This window comes from Sapajus apella, unplaced genomic scaffold (genome assembly GCF_009761245.1).
Source record: "Sapajus apella isolate SASKATOON/1434 unplaced genomic scaffold, GSC_monkey_1.0 scaffold35, whole genome shotgun sequence".
NCBI classification, from domain to species: Eukaryota; Metazoa; Chordata; class Mammalia; order Primates; family Cebidae; genus Sapajus; species Sapajus apella.
Window position 1 is genome coordinate 16,392,870 of NW_022436975.1, and position 11,322 is coordinate 16,404,191.

Here is an 11,322-nt window from a genome sequence, read left to right on the forward strand (position 1 = left end):
CCTATCACAACAACTGAAGGATTTAGCACTGTGGACCTTAAAGAAAGGGAACCAACAGTGACTAGAAGGGAAATCTTTGCCAAAAAGGGGCTCAAGGAGGTAAAATGCAGCCCTTTCTCAAGCTGACAAGAATAACAAGTATGCAGACCTCCAGGAGCAATGAGGTAGGTGCTGGTTTCCATCAGCATCCTAAATCCAATTTGAAACCATCATTCCATCTTCAAAGTAACAGATGAAAAAGTTTACACTGAAGACAAAGCACCTGAAGTGGAATCATATCATCAGCCTGGGGCTGATGAGGCACTGCATGGATTTTCTATTACATTTCTACAGACTGAACATCTGTCTTAGAGTGAGCTTATTCAGCCTCAACCAAAAGCTTTTATATCCAGGCATACTCATCATCACCCGAGGGCACTGAACTGAAAGATACTCTGAGGAGACAAGGCAGACCATTGGGAAATAGCTTTAACTCATGAAAGCTTATCCTGAATAAGAAAAACCACCCTAGATGAAGCAGCATGAGAAAGCACCTATGGCCCAGCAACCTGGTTCTTTAAAGGATGAGCCCTTTACAACATTGCTGTGAGGAAAATGACCTTTCCCTTTCTGAAGCAAAGCCAGGTACCAGTGGGTGACTGACTTATTAAAAGCACAAAGCACTCTATCATGGAGGCAGAAGAATCTTCAGGCACTTTTATTTTCACACAATAGGCATCAGTAAACGTTGACCAAAAGAGTAAAAAAACAAATATATCCTGCTCGATTTATTGTGTTATTCTGAAGGTAGGGAGTTATGACTTAAAATCCCTTCCCTGAAAACAGTGATTAGGGTAAGACCTACAGAAAATGGAGCAGGCAAATATTCAGTATCAGCCCTGGCCAATCTTCCTTCCAGAAACCCTTAGGGAGGCCTCACAGCATCCTGGAGCTCAACACATTTGGGAAGCTGTGACAGCATAACACAGGGTATATCGCTCTTCCATTTTGATGTCAGCCTTTCCTTTGGAATCTTCTACAAAGAAGCACCAATTGCAAATTGCTACCTTCTCCAAAATAGTTTCCCCTCAGCCTCACCATGAATAAACAAATTGAATCCTATGTCTTAATTCTCCCCCAAGGACATCTAAAGAAAATCTAAGCATCGAAGAAAGGACGATTTGAAGAAGCCTAACTGAAAGCTGTGCCTTCTTTCTCTAGGGAATACTGATACACAAGCTTCCAGATCTTAAGTTCTGAGACATTTTTGCCAGTGGTGTGGATGTGGAAGAAAATCGGTTGTGCTCTGTCATCTGCCCTTAAAGCTCTGCTTCTAGCCACTTGATCACAATCAGTCTCCTTGTGAGGCTGATAGACATATCTCAAAGCAGTGGCATGGTGCATTTCACAGAAAGCCTCTCCCTGGAAGGCAGAGCTCCTTGGAATGGTATCACATTGGCCAGAAACCTTCATTTCCTGCAGTGCAGCATCCATCCAAGAAATGCTCTCTCCAGGACCAATATTGCCAAGAATAATACAGACAAACATGTTGGCATTCACAAACTTTGAAGGTAGCCCAGAAACTGAGATGCTCAGCCCACTTACAACAGAAAAAGACATGCTCCCCGACTTCTTGGTCTGTATTAACTACTACATACCTGAGCAGTCTAGCTAGACCACTATTGGTGAGAAAAGACTGGCACAAGAAATAATAATTTATTTGAAAAGAAAAAGAGGTTCATGCTTAAGAATTGGAGACTTGAGCAAAATCGGATTCTACTTAGAAGTCTGCCTCCCAACGATGCCAATGATGCTGGTGTAGATTCTGCCAGTGTCTCTGTTCTACTTTGTGACTGAAACTCAGAACTAAGGCAAAGGATCTCCAATAGGTCAGCTGAAACTAATTGACTGCCCTCATCTTAGGTCCAGTGGAATTCAGACATTTGATACAGCTGACTTGAAGTTTATCTCACCAAACTTCCAAATGCCCTTGGGCTACAGAGAGTGGCGGTATGACTGTCATGGTCCCCTTTCTGAGCATCTGTCCCTCAGCCTTTTTAACAAGGAAAGGAAATATACAGAAGCTACAAGAGTTGTGTGTGTGTGTGTGTGTGTGTGTGTGTGTGTGTGTGTGTGTGTTTGTGTTTGAGAGAGTCTCACTCTGTCATCCAGGCTGGAGTGCAGTGGTACAATCTCAGCTCACTGCAATCTCTGCCTTCCTGGTTCAAGCAATTCTCCTGCCTCAGCATCCCAAGCAGCTGAGACTACAGGCACACACCTCCACACCTAGCTAATTTTTGTATTTTTATTAGAGACAGGGTTTTACCATGTTGGCCAGGGTGGTCTCAAACTCCTGACCTCAGGTAATCCTCCCACCTTGGTCTCCCAAAGTGTTGGGATTACAGGCATGAGCCACCATGCCCCTGGCCTTACAAGAGATTTAAATATTGACAGGTACTGTTATACTCCCTTCAATTTTGTGCCAGGAAATCTTAGAACTTTCTAAACCCCTTTCACCTTACTAGGTAACCAGCAATCACCCCAAATCCTAGAACTCATTAGTGCCTAAATACTCTTCTGGCTAAAATAACTTCTTACTATAAAAAAGGGACTATTATCTTAAAGGATAATTTTATTTCAGAACATTTCTACATTTTATTCTATAAATATTTCCAAAATTGTAAGTGTGCTGGTACACTGGGCTAATAGTTTAGTTTATAAGCCTGTTAGTAACTGAATTAATGCAATTTCATAAGTGACCAATTTATATTCTAGAAGTAATTCACTGCCCTGGACTAATTTAGGCAACTACATTCCTATGAACTAGGCTGAGTTTCATAAGCAAAATTTGCAGATGTTTTATAGCAAGGTTTGAGTTGAAGAAAAAGAGTAGCCAATGCCCTGGAAGAAATAATGTTAGACATTGGAATCACAAGGCCATCAAGAGGCATAGTGCAATTAAGAAAGATGGACAAGGAGAAAATGTCTAAATACCTTTTAAATGAGATTTGAAAAAGCGATGGAGGGGCAATTAGGTGTAAAGATAAGACAAAGGCAAACTTCCAGATTTCCAGATAAACAAGCAGACATCATTCACACCCAATGAACTAGTGATGCAGAGAGGCCATCAAACCTCATAAGGAGAAATGCTTCCCCCTCAAACGTTAATTATAGAAGGAAGTCTAGTCCTTGTCTGGTATATAGCTAGTTAGATTTCTAGTTTTCCATCTCACTGCTCTAAGGAATCATTTGTGTTGGCTCAAGCCACCAGAGACTAATGGATATTCCCCACTCCATAAACCAGCAACCACATTCATGTGTTTCTACAGAGAGGCTGGGGAGAAGAACACATATGTATGGCTTTCTACATAACCAAAACTATCATCAACACTGATGGTGATACACTCCCATGTAAACTAAATAGATATACATATTTCTAAAGTGCTGGTCACCTTAATATGTAGGCAAATATTTATCTGATCGGGTAGTGAGTTTTGCACCAAAAATGAAAAACTCCAACCTTCAGCTTCAGTGGAACAAATCCCTGTTTGACAGTAAATTTTTTTTTAAGACAGAGCCTGCTGTGTCACCCAGGCTGGAGTGCAGTGGAACCATCTCGGCTCACTACAACCTCCACCTCCCCAGTTCAAGTGATTCTCCTGCCTCAGCCTCCTGAGTAGCTGGCATTACAGGTTCATGCCACCATGCTCAGCTAATTTTCATATTTTTAGTAGAGACAGGGTTTCACCATGTTAGTCAGGCTGGTCTCAAACTCCTGACCTCATGATCCGCCCACCTCAGTCTCCCAAAGTACTGGGATTACAGGCTTGAGCCACCATGCCCAGACTAATAGTAAATTTTTTAAAACCTGCTTTGGTCTTTAGGTCTGCTAAGATTCCTAGGACGATGAAACGTAACTGGCTGCCCAGGCCCCAGATTGGGTTAGGTAGATTGTTTGTGGCTCCTTCTTTCTGCTAAAAATGCCAGCTTTCAGCCATTTTACTATTCATCAGCAACTCCATCAAGGAAACTTTTATACTCAGACGTTTTACCTTAAAAGATTTCAAGTAACACCAAAGGAAAAGATAGAGGAAAATAAGCAAAACAATCAGTTTATTTTCCTCATGTTTAAAAAAGTCTAAAAGAATATTGAAATTGTGGATATAATTTATTTTGGCTTTGACCAACTAAAAAGTTTAATCACTGATTAAAGCTGAGATATCATATTCAACTCAAGATAGCAGGCACTCAATGACACTGTTTTCTATTGAACTAAGAAGGCCATTCACATTTAAATATAAAGAAAAGAATATATATATATATATATATATATATATGTAATATGGAAAAAGATGAAAAATCGAATTATATTATTTTGAATTATATCCCAAGCCCCATGAAATTAGCACCAGAATAAAAGGAATTCTTGGTAATTCTAGTTTATTTTTATAAAATTCACATTTCTGTCCTTGTGGCTTTTTGGTTGATATATATTTGTGAGGGGGAGTTGTTTGTTTGTTTGTTTTGCCAGGGCCTGGCTCTGTTGTCCAGGCTGGAGTGTGGTATCACAGTATATACTTCACTGCAGCCTCAGACTCCTGGGCTCAAACAATTCTCCCATGTCATTGTCCCAAGTAACTGGGACTACAGGCATGTACCAGCATACCTGGATTATTTGTTTATTTACTTTTTATAGACAAGGTCTTGCTATGTTGCCCAGGCTGGTCTCAAACTCCTGGTCTCAAATGATCCTCCCACCTTAGCCTCCCAACGTGCTGCAATTACAGGTGTGAGCCGCCATAGCTGGCTTTTGCTTGTCTTCTGTTGTGTGTGTTTTTTGTTCTCTGCTGAGTTTCAGAAAATTCAAGGATGATGATGGCTGAAAATTTTGCTCTGTAGCCTAGAACCTAAAGGTTGGCATAACCAAATTTACATGGCAAAGCAAAAGTCCAGTTGCACTGGCCCTCTGACATACTCAGGCTACTTTTGTAATTTCTAATTCAGGAATAGCACGTTACTCTCAGTTTAAAGCATTAACTCACCTACTGTAGAGCAAGCCTAAGTGCTGTTATGAAATGAAATGAATCTAGACAATTCCTGTGCCTGAATCAACATGAAGGGAGTTGGATCTGCCTGAACAAGGATCCTCTGAAATTCAGGAAGAGTCGCTTTCCAACACTGTGGAGAAATCACCATTGTTTTTGGTGGTGAATGGAGGTGACAGATGGCACTTAACCTTTCTTTTTTTAATAAAACACTTTGTGAACAAGTCATCATTTTAAAGAGACATAATGCCTCGTTTTTATTGTTTTTTTCCTCAAGATAATAAATGACAATTTCACTTTTTAGCCCCTCTCTAGGGCTTAAAGAAAGTTGCAAGATGGAAGCCATGAGCATAAAAGCTTCATGGTAGCTGTGAAAAGCAGCAATCTTTCAGCCACTGGAGGAAGCAATGTGTGTTTGGAGCTCCCACAAAAGCTTCATCCCCAGACGCTTGTCACCATTTGACCTTCTGAGAGCTGACTGAAAAGCTCCACTCTTGAGCCTGTCTTTATTTGACATGACTCAGATCTCACTCTCTGCAAGCAGCCCTGTCTACAAGGTATTTGTCAAAAACAATCAATGCCAATTGTTTAACATTGTGGCTGCCTGAGGCAGTATTGCAACTGTGGCCAAAAAGAGGCTGACCAAGAAAACCTAAGAGGAAAAACCAGGAAATGAGATGCTCATACAGGCTTTAAAAAGCCTAAAATATTACTAAGAGTCAAGAAAGTCATGTAAATGAGCAGGGCTGTGTTCATAAACCAGGACTGTGCATGTGCCCAGAAACATCTAAGAAGACCATGATCTCTCACCCCTGCTAACTTTGAGGCCCTCCTCAAACAGAAAGTGAAGTCTAAGACAGACTTGTAAATCACCTGTCATGGCATTGAGGGTGTGCTCTAACACAAATACAGATACACACAGAGAGAGACAGAGACAGAGAGATAGAGAGAGAGTGAGAGAGTTCTTCAGCAAAGGCTGAGAGCCTTATTGGCTCAAAGTAATTAAGTAAATCTCTATGAAATCATTAGCTGATCAGTAAGCTAATCAAGCAGAGACTTCAGTGGCCACATACACCCTTACAGATTTTACAGAGACTTTACAGAATACTGGCCCAGAAACATCACTTAATAAACAAACCAACAGGAACAATAAAAACTCTTGGGGATGGGAGAGGAGTGAAGAGGAATGTGATTTCCAAAGTTGTCACATTATATAATTTCAATTGTCAAATTTCAACAACACTACCAAAAAGCTACAAGAAATGCAAAGAATGGGAAAGTATGACATTTGTTTTTAAAAATCAGTAATAGAAGCTGTCCCTAAGGAAGCCCAGATGTTGGACTTAATAGACTATGATTTTAAAATACATTTTCCTGGATTACATGATAACAACATAATCATAAGAGTTCTTAAAATCAGGAGGGAGAACAAAAGAAGTGGTCAGAGTGATGCAATGTGAGAAGGATTCAACCTCCTGTTGTTGCCTTTGATGATAAAAGAAAGAAGCCAAAAGCCAAGGAATGTGGGCAGGCTCTAGAGGCTGAAAAAATGCAAGGAAACAGATTCTCCCATAGCCCTGTCAGGCTGCTGACACTTTGATTACAGCTCAATGAGACCTGTGTCAGACGCCTAACCTTCAGACCCACAGATGGCAAATTTGTTTTATTTCACACCACAAAGTGTATAGTAACCTGTTACAGCAACAACAGAAAACCTGTTATGAATAAGCCAGGCACAGAAAGACAAACGTCACATGTTCTCACTCGTATGTGGGAGCTGAAAAAGCTGATCTCATGGAGGTAGAGAGTAGAATGATGGTTACCAGAGTCTGGGAAGGATGTGAATTGGTTAAGGGGCACCAACGTACAGTTAAATAGAAGGAACAAGTTCTACTAGTCAATAGCAAGGTAGGGTGACTATAGCTAACAATAATTTATTATATATTTCAAAAGAGCTAGAAGAGAAGATTTGAAATGTTCCCAACTCAAAGAAATGATAAGCATTTGAGGTGATGGATGTCCCAAATACCCTGATTTGATCATTACACATTACATGCATGTATCAAAAGATCACATGCACCCCACTAATATGTACATTCATTATGTATCATTAAAAATTTTAAGTAAAAAAAAGTAAAATTAATTTTGCTAATGTATTTTATGGCAGGGCTCACACCTGAATCCTGGCACTCTGAGAGGCTGAAGCAGGCAGATTACTTGAGCCCCGGAGTTTGAGTCCAGTCTGGGCAACATGGTGAAACCCAGTCTCTACAAAAAATACAAAAATTAGCCAGGCATGATGGTGCACACCTGTGATCTCAGATACTCGGGAGCCTGAGGTGGGAGGATCACCTAAGTCAGGGAGGTCGAGGCCACAAGGAGCTGTGATCTGTGCCTCTGCACTCCAGCCTAGGCAACAGAGTGAGACCTCGTCTCAAAAAATATACATATATTTTGTATTTTACCCAATATATCAAAAATATTTCAATAGGAATCAACATAAAAATGATTAAGGTGATGATTTACATTTTTAAGAAGCCAATTACAGATTTTGGCAATGAGAGTGGAGTACTGATGTAACAAATACCTGAAAGTGTGGAAGTGACTTTTGACTTGGGCAGTGGAAAAAGGCTGGAAATATTTTTAGGAGAATGATAGAAAAATCCTAGATCACCATGAACAGGCGGAGAGTCAGGGTATTTAGTCATATGTCACAAAAAAGATTAAGTGTGTGACTAATAAATCTCTTCAGCCATCTCAGGAGAAGCCAAAAATAAAGAGACGATTGTCTAAGAAAGATTTTGGAGGGCTCTCTTGTCTAATGGAGCAAATCTCCAGTGCATGTGATGTATACTAGAGACCTACAAGGTTCTTGGGAATTTTAAATATGAGCAGAAACATTGTCTTTGTAGTACACATTTGTAGTACAAGACAGTCCTCTGCACGAAGCCATATATGCAACACTTCAAAGCAAAGACTTTGAGGCATGCAGGCTTAAGTTCCCATCCTGATCCTTCCGTATATAAGCTGCACAACTCACGCCATATCTCTGAAATTCACCTCCAGCCCCTGGAAAATAGAATGTAATAGCAGTAATTACTTCTCATGATATTTGTAAAGGTTAAATACAAAAGGTGCAACTATAGCACTAAGTTCTGTGCCCATACACAGTAAAATATTTGATAAGAATTCATGAAGTATACTAACAAATAATTATTAGTCTTACTATTATCATGCAATAGGAAGAAAAAGCAGCAGCAATATAGAAATCAATCATCACTCTTGAAGTGGGGAGAATAAATTTTAAACTGCACCTCTTTACTAACAAACTGTGAGTAGAAAAAAAACTGCTTCAGAATTTGATCAATCTGGGCAACATAATGACACCCTGTTTCTACAAAAATTTTAAAATTAGCCAGGTGTGGAGGTACACATCTGTAGTCCTACCTACTTAAGATGCTGAGGAGGGAGGATCCCTTGGCCCAGGAATCTGAATTTGCAGTGAGCCATGATCATGCCACTGCACTCCAGTGTAGGCAAAAGTGAGACTCTGCATCCAAAGGGGAAAAAATAATGATTGTCAAGAATTTGATTTTCTTTCTCCAAAAATTTGGAGAACTTTTACCAGTTGTTCATATCACATTTCCTGAAGGCCAGGACAGAGAATAACCCAGTGACAGATTTGCAGTCTATGAAAGTTCAGGTCTGGAGTTCTTCCTGATTGGGAGATTGAAATGAGCCTAGATTACTGAATAAAAGAGCAGAAATTTGGGGAGCTGGCTCTGGGTAACTCCAAGGTTGCAGGAGCCCTGGAAACTGAGGAAAGGGAGACGATGAGCTCTCCAGCTACTGAAGAAAGTCCAGAAACATTTAAACAGTTTAGGGCCCTTAGCCAGACTATAGTCAGTAAAATGTGCCCTGTGATGGCAAGTAGTTAGTAAACTCTGTTTGGAAAAATCATGTCTCATGTCAACTTTGACTTCCTTGTTCTGATCTGCAATCATTCTATGATCCCTAAAACTTTCTTCTTCTTCTTTCTTTTTTTTTTTTTTTTGAGACAGAGTCCGGCTCTGTCACCCAGGAGGTGCAGTGGTACAATCTCAGCTCACTGCAACCTCCACCTCCCAGGTTCAAGCCATTCTCCTGCCTCAGCCTCCTGAGTAGCTGTGATTACAGGTACACGCCATCATGCCTGGCTAATTTTTGAATTTTTAGAGACAAGGTTTCACCATGTTGGCCAGGCTGGTTTTGAACTCCTGACCTCAAATTATTCACCCGCCTTGGCCTCCCAAGTCACTGGGATTACAGGCATGAGCCAACACGCCCGGCCCCTAAAACCTTCCCAGCAGTCTATTGTGCACAGTGCCTTGTCAGTTGTGCATGAGGTAATGGGGATGCAGGGGCTGGGACTGATTTGGCAGCTTGTGGGCAAGGAAAAGCCAGAAGCCAAGGAACAGGAGATTGGTGAGGAGAAAATAAAATAAAAGAGCTAATACGAATTAAGAGTTAAAAAGTCAAAAGAGAATGGAAGCTCTAACAGGAATCCTAGAAAGTACTGGGGAGGGCACTAGACCAGCAACATGTAATGGGATGAAAGCTTCAGTTGTGCTGTTTGGAACAGCTGCTAAAGAAAATATGAAAGCTGGAGGATTCGGGGATGCTATGATTACCATTGTTAATTCACATGTCTGCTACTAACTTAAAATTTTTTGTCATTGTTCCCCTTTTTTTTTTTTTTTTTGAGAGGGGGTCTCTCTCTCTCCCCCAAGCTGGAGTGCAGTGGCGTAATCTCATCTCACTGCAACCTTCGCCTCCAGGGTTCAAGGGATTCTCCTGCCTCAGCCTCCTGAGTAACTGGGACTACAGACGCGTGCCACCACGCCTGGCTATTTTTTGTATTTTTAGTAGAGACAAGGTTTCACAGCATTAGCCAGGATGGTCTCGATCTCCTGACCTCGTGATCTGCCTGCCTCAGCCTCCTAAAGTGCTGGGATTACAGGCATAAGCCACCGGCCCTCAAGTGTTCACTTGTATTTGGTCAGATCCAATGACAAAATGTTAGCTAAGAATCCTGAGTTTGGAAGTTAAAATTTATAAGGATATTTTACTTAAAACGTGAACACGGTGATTATTTGATCAAAATACTTTAAATAAGTGCAAAAGTACAAACCAGAAACTAAGAACTATTTTAAAGGATCCTACAATATCTTGAAAGCATGCCAGGCATGGTGGCGCACACCTATAATCTCAGCACTTTGGGAGGCTGAGGCTGAAGGATCACTTTAGCCCAGGAGTTCAAGACCAGCCTAGGCAAGATGGTGAAACCCAGTTTCTACAAAAATTTAAAAATTAGCCAGGCATGGTGGTATGCACCTGTAGTCCCAGCTACTCAACAGGCCAAGGCAGAAGGATCACTTGAGGCCAGGAATTCAAGGCAGCGAGCTGTGATCATGCTACCACACTCCAGTCTGGACAATAGCAAGACTCTGACTCAAAAAAATAAAGTAAAAACTAATATGTATATATGTGTATGTATATACATGTATTTATATATGTGTGTATAGGGAGAAAGAGAGAAAGAAAGAAAGCAATATTGATGTAGGAATCAGCCTAAGTCATTGCAAATTCCAGTTTTACTGCTTTGTGTGAGTTGGAAAACTCACTTAAGCTGGCAAACTTCCATGAGTCTTCTCTGTTGTGAGGACAAGGAAGCTCCAGTCCTTGTCAGGCTGGACATGTACAACCCTCCCACCTGACCCCACCATTCATTCATCAGTGGGCTCCCTCCATTACTGATGCTTCCATCTCTTTAACCCTCTTGGATTTTTTTTGGACTCTCCAAAATCCCCTGTGTTTTTTTTTTTACTTTAATATCCCTTAAGAGTCTGGGCCTGGCTCACTCATTCAGTTTCTGCAGCTCCTTCACTCCACCCCTCCCCATTGCCTTGGACGTGGACTTCCTACTGCAGACACCATCCCTTGCCACTGCACCTGCTCATGCCCAAGAAGCCCAGCCTCAGGAAGTAGACAAGATTTTGACAATAACACCCACCACGAGGTTCCCATGATAATCAAATGAAATCATGTCTACAGAAGTTTTGTATAAAAATAAAGCTTTAGAACATGATTTTGTATTAGTCGTCACAAAAAGATGCCTAAATATCCCATGTTGTTATATTAAGTCCTTCCAGCTTGGATTTAAATATATATATGCTAATCTAGATAGTGTGCTTTCAGTTGCTATTTCTCTAGTGATGACATTCTCAACAGAATCCTCCTTAACCAAGATTTTAGCACC